This window comes from Terrapene carolina, unplaced genomic scaffold (assembly GCF_002925995.2).
Source record: "Terrapene carolina triunguis isolate 2854851 unplaced genomic scaffold, T_m_triunguis-2.0 Scaffold97, whole genome shotgun sequence".
Classification (NCBI taxonomy): domain Eukaryota; kingdom Metazoa; phylum Chordata; order Testudines; family Emydidae; genus Terrapene; species Terrapene triunguis.
The window spans coordinates 6,368,915-6,382,548 of NW_020664448.1; positions in this window are offsets into that span (position 1 = coordinate 6,368,915).

Below are 13,634 nucleotides of genomic sequence, written 5' to 3' on the forward strand. Positions count from 1 at the left end.
ATTGATTGCTGTTTAGGCAGCCAGCAAAGGCAGCAGAGTGGCTAGAATGAACTAAAATTTCTTTTTTAAAGATTAAAGAAGAACTGTAACAACATAGGAGGTTCTTTAAATACATTAGGAGCAAGAGAAAGATGACGGAAAGTGTAGGTCCTCTACTGAGTGGGGAAGTAGAGCTAATAACTGGTGACATCAAGAAGGCTGAGGTGTGTAATGCATGTTTTGCTGGAGTCATCACTAAAATGGTTAATGACGACCAGATACTCAGCACAATTAATATTAAAAACAAAGGGGAAGGAACACAAACCAAAATAGGGAAAGAAAGAATCAGTTAAAGACTATTTAGATAAGTTAGAATCATAGAAGATTAGGGTTGGAAGGGATCTCAGGAAGTCATCTAGTCCAACCCCCTGCTCAAAGCAGGACCAATCCCCAGACAGATTTTTACCCCAGTTCCCTAAATGGCCCCCTCAAGGATTGAACTCACAACCCTGGGTTTAGCAGACCAATGCTCAAACCACTGAGCTATCCCTGGATATAGTCAAGCTGGTAAGACCTAGGGTATTCAAGGAACTAGCTGAAGCAACCTGGGAACCATTAGCAATTATCTTCAAGAACTCCTGGAAGATGGAGGAGATCCCAGAGGATTGGAGAAGGACAAAGATAGTACCTATCTTTAAAAAGGGGAACAAAGAGGAGCCAGGGAATTATAGACCAGTCAGCTTAACTTTAATACCTGAAAAGATACTAGAACGAATTATGAAGCAATCAGTTTGTAAGCACTTAGAGGATAATGGGTTTATAAGGAATAGCCAACAAGTATTTGTCAAGAACAGATCATGCAAAACCTACCCAATTTCCTTCCATGACAGGGTTACTGGCCTAGTAGATAGGGGGAGGAAATAGTTATGATATATCTTGATTTTAGTACAGCTTTTGACACAGTCCTACATGACATTCTCATAAGCAAACTAGGGAAATGTGGTCTATGAAATTACTATAAGGCGGGTGCACAAGTGGATGAAAGACCATACTCAAAAAGTAGTTATCAATGATTCGCTGTGAAATTGGGAGCGTATCTAGTGGGATCCTGCAGGGGTCAGTCGTGCTTCCACTATTTTTCAATATTTTCATTAATTACTAGGATAATGGAGCAGAGAGTATGTATATAAAATCTGTAGATGACACCAACCTGGGAGAGGTGCAAGTACTTTGGAGGCCAAGATTAGAATTCAAGAAGATTTAGAGAAATTGGAGAATGGGTCTGAAATCATCAAGATGAAATTCAATAAAGCCAAGTGCAAAGTACTTCACTTAGGAAGGAAAAATCAAATGCATAGCTATAAAATGGGGAATAACTGGCTAGATGGTAGCACTGCTGAAAAGGATCTGGGGATTATAGTGGATCACAAATTGAATACAAGTCAACAATGTGATGCAGTTGTGAAAAAGGCTAATACTCCGGGGTGTATTAACAGGAGTCTCATATACAAGTCCCACTCTGCTCAGCATTGGTGAGGCCTCAGCTGGAGTACTGCATAGGTGCTGGAACTGGCATGAAGTGGTTTCCATTATATATACAGGGTTTACAGTTTGGCTTAATGGCTGTCAGCAGCCCCACTATGCAAATAGTTCCAGGACCCCTGGAGTACTGTGTCTCATTTTGGGCACAACACTTTAGGAAAGAAGTGGACAAAGTTGAGACAGTTCAGAAGAGACAAACAAAAATGATAAAAGGTTTAGAAAATCTGACCTATGAGGAAAGGTTAAAAAATCTGGGCATGTTTCTTCTTGAGAAAAGAAGATTAAGGAGGGGCCCGATAAAAGTCTTCAAATATGTTAAGGGCTGTTATAAAGAGGATAGTGATCAATTATTCTCCATATCCACTGAAGGTAGGATCAGAAGTAATGGGCTTAATCTGCAGCAAGGGAGATTTAGGTTAGATATCGGGAAAAAGCTTTATAAAGAGTACTAAAAGTCTGGAATAGGCTTCCAAGGGAGGTTGTAGAATTTCCATCATTGGAGGTTTTAAAAAACAGTCTGGACAAACACCTGTCAGGGATGGTCTAAGTTTACTTGGTCCTGCCTCAGCACAAGGGAATGGACTCAGCCCTATCTAAGGCTAGGTCTACACTACGGGGGCGGGGGGGAGAGGTCGACCTAAGATACGCAACTTCAGCTACGTGAATAGCGTAGCTGAAGTTGCGTATTTTAGGTCGACTTACCTGGCTGTGAGGACGGCGGCGAGTCGACCGCTGCCGCGCCGCCGTCGACTCCGCTTCCACCTCTTGCCGCGGTGGATTTCCGGAGTCGACGGCAGCGCCATCGGGGATCGATTTTATCGCGTCTTCACTAGACGCGATAAGTCGATCCCCAATAGATCGATTGCTACCCGCCGATCCGGCGGGTAGTGAAGACGTGCCCTAATTCTATTATTCCATATTCTAGGGTACCTTGTACTTAGCCAAATGCCTCCACCTTCCTATCATACACATACTAACCTCAACTTTCAATAAAGAATTAGCTCACTTTTTTTTACGTCATGGCTGGCTCTCCCTGTCCTTCCTTCTTTTTCTGACAACTTGGCAGGCCCTGTTTGGTAGGGATAAAAAGGAACCTTGCGATGAATACTCATTACATAAATTAAGAACATGTAAAAGAATACTATAAAGGACTTTTCCTCCCACCCTAATCACACAACTAAATATCCACCAGGAAATAAAATACAATACATATATAAATCCTAATACCTCCTGGGGGGAAAGGCAGAGGAAAAATATGCACTTTGCAGAGGGTCTGGAAGGTTAACAAATCTAGTCCATCTCATGTCCCACCAGCAGCTCTCTCCTGTTTACAGCAAGGCTACTCCAATTCAAATGCCTCAGTTGATCTCAGGTGTGGCAGTGAAGCATGGAGTGGGAAGTGATGTCGCAGGTAATCAGGTACCCAACCCATTTAGGGCTTTATAGGTCAATGCTGAATGTCTTGTCTACACTAGCATTTTCCTACAAATTCCCCACTTATCTTCATAGGTGTAGCTCTATTGGTGGTTATAACAGTGGGGAGAGATATGGAGACAAGACCAGCAGTTTAGCCACTGAATCTAGACCTGCTCTGAAGACTGAAGGAAAACAATGCTAGTATAGATGGCCTGTGTGGTAATCAGGGTGGAGAGAACCATCAAGGATGCGGCAGTGGGATTCAATTGGGGGGAAAGGAATACAAATAAAAAACGGAAAATACAGGCTGAATACTGGGAATTCTAAAATATTCCGGGATATGTTTGTTGAAATAAAGAGAGGCTGTTTTTACAAAATTTCCAGACCAGAGTGTTTTTATTTTATCTGTAATTGTTTGTTCTGAGTGCTGGGTTGGGCACGAGCCAGGCTCTGATTTTACTTCTCTTTTACCTTGTAAACTGTTGCTTGGTTTATTAAAATGCAAACTTGTTAAGACCTTAGTCGGCACTTTGCAATTCTTCCTTGGGTTCGAAAGGCAACCTCCAAAAGACAACAATCCCTTTGGCTTGTGGATTCAGGCATTGTAATATACTTTGTTCCTTATACAATTTGCAGTACAATAGTTTCACACTAGGAACTTAACTTCTTCTAACTGGTATACACAGGGCCGAGTGTAATCTATGGGTTTGTGCCCAAAGAATTTGATGCACAGTTGTGCTTCAGAATCAAAGCTTTGACTGAAAAACGCTTATAGCCCTTATAGTTGTAAAGAAAACTTTAATGTGAAAAAAGCGTAAGTCAGCCTGAAACAGTAGGCCCGGTTCTTTGACCTGTGTTGTCCTTTTTGCACTGCTGCCCCTCAAAAATTGAAACTAAAGAGAGTGTGTGCACAGAACCCATGTGAACAGAAATAAGAGCCCTACTTAATGGAACGTTCCTGACAAAATGTAGGGCATGCCAAGTTAAGGCATCCATTCTGTGCCACTTTCACTAGCTTATTCTCCTGCAGTGGTCTCTGAACGGCGTGTGATATTATAGATGATATTCATGCCAATGGGAGGCTAATTAAAATTCCTGTGAAGCCTCTCTCTGACTCCTTGTGTTTTTTTGGGGCGGGGGGGAGGCTAGGGGGAGAAATAGAAACTTCATTAGCAAGAGTCATCCTTCCCTGTACATGATTTCCTCAAGCTGTATTTCCGAAAATGAAAAAATAGAGGCTACCAGCAGCTGGCTGAATCCCAAAGACCTGATGTCCGTGGAGCCTGTATCAGTGCCCTTCCATGTCAACCGAGGGCCAGTATGGCATGAAAGCTACCAGTAAAGCAGCATGTCTTTTGCTGGACTGCGTACTATCAGCATAGTAGGTCAGTCTACAGACGCAGCAGCAGCTCCACATCTTAAACTGAGTCCTCATTTGAGCTGCTGATTTGTTTCTCTATTTGGCATATGAATTGAATCGGAGGCGGAAGGTGCTCCCACATGACCAGTCCTGTCTTTCTTAAGTACTCGCCTGGCTGCCATTGAATGTGAGCCCCTCACACTAGTTATGTGTTTATCCTCACAGATAGGGCAGTGCTGTGATCCCCATTTTACCAATGGGGAACTGAGGCAAAAAGAGACTAAGGCCAGGTCTACACTACCGCGGTAGTTCGACGGCTGGCAATCGAACTTCCTGGTTCGATTTATCGCGTCTGGTCTGGACGTGATAAATCGAACCAGGAAGTGCTCGCCGTCGACTGCGGTACTCCACCTCAGCGAGAGGAGTACCGCAGAGTCGACGGGGGAGCCTGCCTGCCGCGTGTGGACCGCATCTGAACCGTGGTAAATTCGAACTAAGGTATGTCGACTTCAGCTACGTTATTCACGTAGCTGAAGTTGCGTACCTTAGATCGAATTGGGGTGTTAGTGTAGACCAGGCCTAAGTGATTTACCCAAAGTCTCCCAGGAAGTCCCAGAGCAGAACAGAAAATTGCCTTCAGTTCTTCTAGCATCCTGCCTAGAGGGATTTTCAGATAGCCCAAGGGAATTACCGAAAGGCAATTCAGTGGGAGTAGGGGGTTTACTTCCATTATGCTCCTTTGGAAACCCCAGCCCAAAGTCTATCTGACAGATCAGGGCAGCCTCAAGTGCTTCTGCCACTGTGTCTCAAGCTCAGCCTGCAGGGACCAGCTCGAGCAGAGAAGCAGTTTGGTCTCCAAGGCTCAGACAATCCTTGGCCTCTCTGCTGAGAGAGCTAAAACAGGGGGCCAATGGTGGTGGTTTTGATGTTGCAGGCACTTGTCCACTAGGAATTGCACGGATGACACTGGCTCGTTTCACACTGCCCTACACACGGCTTTTGGATGGCAACACCGTGAAGTCACTACTAATCAGGGATGGATTTGAACGAGTGACCTAGAGGCAAAGGCTCTGTAGCCCAACATTAATCTTTGGGGTCACCAGTCCCACATGGCTCGGCTTTAATTTTAAGGCTGAATGAAAGGTAGAAACCCAACCTTACCCTGTATGAGTTTTTCTAGAACCCAGCTTTAACACTGCTGGTTCAATTCAGCAGTTACTGCAATGCTAGGCCAAAGAAGCCAGCATTCCTCTAAGAGACCAGGGGCATCAGTGCTGACCCAGTCCCCATAAAGCCACCTCTCCAGTCACCAGCAATTTAGGGACAAATTTCTGAGCATGTAGAGCAAATACCACAAAATAATCAGCAAATCGGGCAGAGAATTTCCCTAAACTATGAACTTGTTTGGGATTCACACATTCCCAGCATGTATCCTTGAAGGCAAGACAGTTACTCTTGATTTACACCAGTGTGAGAGATCAGAATTGGGCTCAGAAACTCTAAGGAAACACAAAAACCTACTGTCTTAAACAACACTGTACCCTAACCGCTCCGATTGCGTTAAATAAAAACAAACCCACAGCAATTAGCCTGGCACCATTCTGAAATGTGCTTAATGGCTGAGTGATCAAAAGCTTTCCTCTGTCAACTTTAGCTGAATCGAAAAGGGACATAAATCTTTCCTTACACATAATTTTCAAAGTCTGATATGACAAATTGGACTGAACTCAATTAAAGCAGCCAGGTCCTATGTACTTAATTGCAAGAAGTATCTATGAAAGTAAATGACTCCAAGTCAGAATGGGGCCACAAAGGTAGATGTGGCACAGAACTGTAAAAACAGAGCGGGGGGGGGGGGGGGGAGGAGGGGGGTTCAATCAGGGAAAAGTTGTGGACAATGTAAATATATATATTTTGCCATTTTGGAGATTTCTCAGACTTCTTATGAGGCTCTAGCCACGAGCCAGTCTTCAGTGGATGCCTCTGTCATCATACCTATAAAATGGGGCTAATAATATTCATCTACCTAAATGAATTCAAAAGAGTGCTGTGAGGATTAATATGCTACTATTTGTAAAGCACTCTGAGGTCAGACATGATGTGTGAATGCTAAGGGTATTTCCAATTTTTATACTGACAATTGCTTCAGTGAGTTATTTCTGGCATCTGTCGAATTAACAATACGTTTGTGCTAAAAATGGTAATTAAAGAAGTGATTCTGTAATAGTACATTCAGTGATTGTGGAAGGGGGATAGGAGGAAAAGCTTAGAGGTAAATTTTGTCCTTGAATGCATACGCAGCTCTCATTGATATCAATGGGAGCCATACATATGTCCAAGGGCAGCACTTAGTCTATAATAGGAAAGCTAAAATAGCAAATCAAGTGATTCTTAAAATGGACGGTGATGTGAACGAGACCTGTACTAGCATTTTATGCCCCGCTTTCTGTGAAACTTCTCAAGACACAAAATAAGCAATGGAATCGATTTTAAGCAATTGCTGTGTGCATTTGTAGGAATAGCATCTCCATCAAACATCTAAACAACTGCAAGGGAAACTTTAATTACTGCTTAATTTCAGTTCTTGGAAGAAAATGATTTACACAGTGGATAAAGTGTAAGGATAATTGTTAAAAATCATCAGGAAATGGAAGAATTGCTGACCTCATACACTGAATTAGTCAACTTGCGTAAAGAAGAATAGTATTGTTAATGTCACACAGTCTGTATTATTGATCTCTTACCATGCAGTCTTGGTAATACAGATACTATCTAACATAGATGGGCTAGGGCAAAAGTCCCTTATCCAAAATTCCCAGAGCTTTAGGTAGTTTGGATCCAGATTTTGGATCTGTAGAATTTTGCAACATCACCCGGTTTCAGGTTACAAGTGGGAATCCTGATGGGAAACAGAAGCATATGATAATACCTTTACGCTTATCCTTACGAATAGGTGAAGGCTGCTTGATCATTCCAGGACGGTTCCCTGTTACTGACAACAACTGAACATCCACAGGGGTGTTTAATGTGCTTCAAAGTTCACTCCTTCAATTAACTCAGCGTAACCTCCTGCATCTCCATGTAGACATACTGTCAATAACAGCCTGAGCCAAAATCCTGGATCCAAACCACCTCCAGATCCAAACTTGGCAGCTCAGACCCATTTATTTATATTGATTTTAAATGAGAATTGGAAATAGACATAACAAATTAGTACATGGAAAACATTCGTGAAGAATTCTGAACACCAGGCGCTACCAACAGTTGCATGCGAAAGCCTGTTTTTGCAAGATCTCCTATCTAATTTCAACAGCAATGGAGTTTCGATAAGGTTTATCCAAACTCAGCCTCTGAAAACCTTAAAGTTTGCCTGTCTCTTGGATAAAACCTGTTTTATTTTAAATCTGCACATTTCTGTACTTATGTAGGGTTGGCATAATTCAAATCAGCAAGTGCTGCATTAAAGAGCTGTACATAGCACAAAAATGTCAAAAAATGCAGCTTTAAATGTAATGAAAATGCTATGAATGGAGACACAGAAAAGAGATTTTTTGGCTGTTAAGTATTGATACATGAATTACTGCACCAAGAGATATCAGAGCTTTGATCTTACATACACCTAAAAATATCCTTCAATAGCATGTTCACGCAATCCCATTCCTTCACAATGAAACCAACATGTTCTTTCAGCACAAAAGAAAATTAGTTTCTACTTTTCGCAATTAAATGCTAAAGAACAAGCAAAATATGTAGGTCATATCAAGTGGGGCTGTGGTCCAGTCAGAAAACCCAAGCTAAGAAGGGTCAGGTCTGGACAATACTTGGAGATAGGGAGGGGGGGGCTATGCAAAACCCACCCAGAGTGCTGCAGAAAAGTGGAGCTGCTGATTCAGTAGTTATCACTCCCCTTTCAGAATCAGAACTGAACCAGCCAGTTCAGCCTGGCATGAAATTGGGGCTTTAAGAGTTACAAGTGGCTCAGTCTTTCAGATCAGACGCAAAAGCAATGTCATGACAACTGGTGGTCATTAAAGTTTCCATAGCACTTGTCCCGAGAATAGCGTTATTAGCCTTGGTGTCCTAGATAAATTCCAATTTGAGTAATGATATTCTGCTGACCTAAATTCTCCCTGCAGTTTGAATTGGATATGATATTTTTCTTCATTTCCTGTCCTAAACTGCTGTACCATATTGCTTTGCACTCTTAAATAGATGCCATGCTCCTCCCCAGAAATATATTTATACCACCTATGTTTTCTTGACAGCCACTTGATAAGCCCCAGAATGATAAATTAAATTGTGAATAGTTTGCATGTTTGATCTTCTGCACAGGGACTGTCTCTTCCTCTGTGTTTATGACCTTCCAATGACTTTTTGGAGACTGATGTGAAATGAATTGGTCATCTCAGTGCAGCTCCTGGCAGGCAAATGTCCACACTGCAAAGAGAGTGGCACTAAAGGCTTGTCTACATTTCAACACAGCAGCACTTAGTGCCACAGGAGAGCTTCTCTTATCAGCACATGTACTCCACCTCTAGGATACCGAGGATTTTCCACACCCATAGTCACATAGTTATACTGACATGTTAGTAGCGTAGACCATGCCCTTTTCAACAATCTCAGCAGAGAGGCCAAGGAAAGAGGATGGAAACACAATGACCCTCTTCAATGCAGAGATGGTGCCTCTTGTGGGGAAGTTTGCAATGCCGCCGAATAAGTTATACACATTCTGTGCATAGAAAGAGAACTCCCTTTATGGAGTTGTCAATCTAGCACCGTTCAAAAGCACTCTCTCTCTCCACCCCAAAACACCTTAAAACAAAACACAGAAAAACCAGAGAGAGACAATAAGTGTTGAGGCAATGCATGCACATCCATCAAGTTAAGCCAGGCTTTCTACTTCCAACTCCCTAGTCTAGCTGAGGCACGTTTTTTTTTTTTTTTGGCTTGGGCTACACACCATTCTGTGACCTGACTGCTCCCATTATATCAGTTTCTTCTAGGGGAATGAATTATTAGCCTATTTTCCTAACTTCTGTATTAAGAAGACAAGTTAATTTTTCACCCCTCTGGTGAATTATTGTATGATCGGTTTATATGAGAGATGTCCCAGGAGTGAGAAAATGAGTCATAACTCACAGGAGGGGAAGCTACAAGTGAGTAATGAAGAACACGAAAATCCTTCTTTCCTCTCAACACTTGCACAGGCTTGTTCCTCGATTAGGAGGAGAGGGAAATTGCTAAATATATGGCAGAACCACAAGGTACCACTCCCTGCTCTGATCTTTACCAAACGTTTTTTTTTATAAGTCTTATTTTGGTTAGAAATTTTTTTATATATTTGCTGCTTTGAAATACATCTGATTTTGTATCTAATAGCGCCCTTACCAAGGTAGGCCACAGAGCTGTTTAATGAAGATGTTGACAATGGCTGACTCCAGGCTCTGATCCTTGCAAAGTTGCTGATGGCTCCCTGCAAGGCTCAGAGTCGTTTCTGCTCCAGTTAAAAATCACTTTGTGGGAGGCACTGTGTGGCAGGATCGGGCCCCTGCAGACTCTGCGATGGTGGCTGGGATCCATGTGAGAGTCCAAGATTCCGCAGACTGGTATTTAGGCTTTGCTGTGCTCAGTGTTGCAAAACCTAATGGGATTTCGCCTCCTAAGTGCCTAAACCCCTTTTGAAAATTAGATCTAGGCTCTTAAATTTAGTTAGGCATTGCAATGCTGAGCACAGCAACGCCTACATATCTGTAGAAATCTGGACCGGTGAAGGTCCCAGTTTCAATCCCCACTGAGACTGTGACGTGACGTCTGCATACATGGAGCCAGGGCTCGCTCGCTGCACATGTGCTGACACACCAAAAAAGGTGTTCGCGTCACTGCTGAGAGAACTAACCTCAGTGCTGCTGAAACCATGCTTGCCCTCCCCAGTCCCATGACCTCCAGCACGGCACCTCCTCACCTCTTTGCTTCAGCTGTGGCTCCAAAGGCCACATTTTAACCCTTACTTTGCTTTTGGAAATGGCCTTTTCACACCCTCAAATGCACAGGATTGCATGACATCCACACTCTGATATTGCAAATGCTCATAAATTAAAAACAGGGGTTTTTACTTGCAGGGCACTGGAGGGGCTGGGAAAGGAAGCTGCCCGTATGTAACGAGCTATATAAAATGCCACAGCTATTCATGTGTCTCCCCTCATTGACTTCAGGCAGAGTCAGCCACCACTTGAGAACAACATGTTTCTGCTTTTCCACCTTCTCCCTGATCCTGAAAGCCAGCTGAGGCGGCCTCAGGTTTTCACTCTGCTACTTTCGGGATCTGACGGTCATTGTCAACTTTGTTAATTTACACAAAGACATCTAAACCAAATCCCTGGATCTAAACAATCCCCACATTTGGAAATCTGGAACCCCACTCAAATGCTCCACTGAACCCATCTCCACAGAGGGTTTCTCAGAAGGTTTGGGGGCACTATCAAACGCCTTGGGAAACCAGAGTTAATTCCATCTCCGCTTATCCCTCCCTGTGCACGGACATTCCGGGGAAGGGCTGTAAAAATGGAAGCTGGGAAGGGGAGAGAAGAGCTTTGAGAAGATCACACTCTGCACCTAGGAGCACAGGACTAGGTGGAAACTTCCATTACAGAGCTCCTCTGTTAACTTTCAAGTTACGTTAACTTGAATTTCTTATTATAAACATTAACATTTGAAGGAAAGTCCTTGCTGAGTGAAACCATTTTTCTTTTTGCTGAGTCATTCTGCTAACTTACAGGGCCAAACTCCTTCATCCTCCACTAATTCCGAACACACCTGAACGCTGGGGCAACTTGGATCCAAACTTTGTGCCTTGGACACATCTCTAAATTCCACGTTATTATATTACTGTTTCTAAGAGGACCCCTTCTCAAGCCCACTTCCATGCTGCCTGTATAGCTTGCCACTACCGTCATGGAGTAATAGAGGTTTTGAGCTGCAGAATAATTAAAAGGACAGCGGGGAACACAGACGTAGTATGCTGCAGACTCAGAGGGTCTCCATAACCGGATCAAGTTTGCAGAAAGTTCAGAGCCATTTGCTCCATACAATTGGGTGGCTCTTCCGTAATCAAAACTCAGAAGATGAACATAAAGGAAAAAATAGATTTAATAGAAGCAAAGACTCAAATTGGCAGCAAATCTCAAGGAACTCCTCCCCCACTAAACCAACCAACCCACCCATCCACCCCCTGGAAACCTCACATCTGCCACCATCACATTCTAAATACACAGTTGAGCCCTTCGTGCTGTGAAAACCAGTAGCAGCTGACCCCCTGTAGTGAATAAGGAATGAAACAATTTATTACAAAGGGACCTCTCTGAATCAATCTAGAAATCACTACCAGAGGACTGGAAGCAGCTGTGACATGAAAAACTCTAAGCAATCCAAAGTGTAGCGGTTTATTCATTCTATCCATGTCTGGCGGATTCTTCCCCAGAATTTGAAAAGATGCCTGAATACATTTTAAGTGGCAATATTTGAAAATCACAAGTTAGAAGAGATCATTTCCTTGCCCTCCCCACTGAATGTACAGATAAACCACTTGGCACATTTGAAAGGCAAATACAGGTGATGCATTCAAGTTGCATTTTCCTTGCTTTGAGATCTTAAACAGACACTATGCCTATACTTGTACATTAAGCAACAATGCTTTGTGCTACCGCTAGAATCAAGACTGGTCTTGCAAACCCTTATTCACATAGTGTGTGGAGGACAGTGGGACGGCTTGCATGAATAAGAATTTGCAGGATCAAAACCTCTTTTCAGCTACAACTGTGTAACCTCAGTGCTTTCAAATCATGCTCTCCGTCATATATACCTCTGCTGCAAGCCCATTATGCTTCAATGGGGGGCAAAATCTGGAAAGCCCAATTTTCATTACCGGTGGTGATGTAAGAAAGAGAAATAACCCATCTTGCCTTTTGGCTGCCCTTCATAGGGTGGGCAGCTGGACAGCACACCCTTCTTTTTACTTGTAGGTCAAGGTCTGGTCTACATTAAAAAAGTGGTACTGGTTTATTTTGCTATTAATTATTTGTAGGGCAGTAGCCCTATAGGCACCATGGCTGCTCTGAGCTAGGCATTGTCCAGAGTAAAAGACGGTCCCTGCCTTCAAGAGCATACAATGGACTCAACACAGGAGTAACTGGGTGAAATTCTCTGGCTTGTCTAGGTTTACTAGGTCCTGCCTCAGCCCAGGGGACTGGACTTATTGACTTCTCAAGGTCCCTTCCAGCTCTGCATTTCCATGAGTCTATGCAGGAGGTCAGACTACATGATCTGATGGTCCCTTCTGGCCTTAAAATTGATGGATCAATCTAAACAAGCAAGGCAAATGATGGGGAGAAGGGATATAATATACAAGCAGAGTGAACAGAATGATGGTTTGCCAGTGTTTCAGAGAGCCACATTTTTTTTCGTTTTGTCTGACGTTCTTTTATTGTGTAACTGAATGAACTTAAAGTCAATCTAGTTGAACTAGATGCACTTGAACTGGACTAGCAGCTCCTTTAATCAGTTTTATTTAGTTCAGTACTTTGCCAATGCAAGGCAAACCAGTTCAAGCAAGGGTTAAGACGGTTTAAGTGCATCTACATTAGGGGTTCAAACTGGTTTAACTAGCTCAATTTCAAATTGATTTAGTTAAGCCAATTCAACTTTTCTAATGTAGACAAGCCCAAAGCTAATTTAATATGCATGTCCCCGAAACACTAAAATGGTACTTATATAGTCATTTTTCAGATCAAACCCACATTTTCTATGGGCAGAAGACCCTGTATAAAGTAAGATTATATTTGTCAATATCCAACTTTCTCTCTTTCTAAATGACAAATCACCATGAAAATGAATAAGAAATACATCATGAACATTAAGGGAGCCTAATTCAATCGGTGCACCATTCATTTATTAAGCACTCAAAGCAAATCGGAGAGTTACAGAGGCAGCTAAAATCTTCACTGAATTATAGGCATTGTCTAGTTTAAATTCAGAGGTAGAGTGTCAACAGATCTTCAGTTTCAACCAGGGAATAGCCATCTGTTATGCTAGATTGTTCTTTGAGCCTTTCTCCTCCCTGTCCCTCCCCTCTCCCCTTGTACTAAATGGCCTGTTTATTTGATAACCACTTCTGTTGATTCAAGTAGTGCTTTGCTGGAGAGGAGTAATGACTAACCAGTACAGAGCATATGCAGTCAAAAATGGTTAACCCTACAGCCTTTGTGATCAAAAAATCCAGAAGTGTAGGAGGCTTGGATATTTAGGAGCGTGCAATGTACACTTTTATTATACTTGGGGGGGG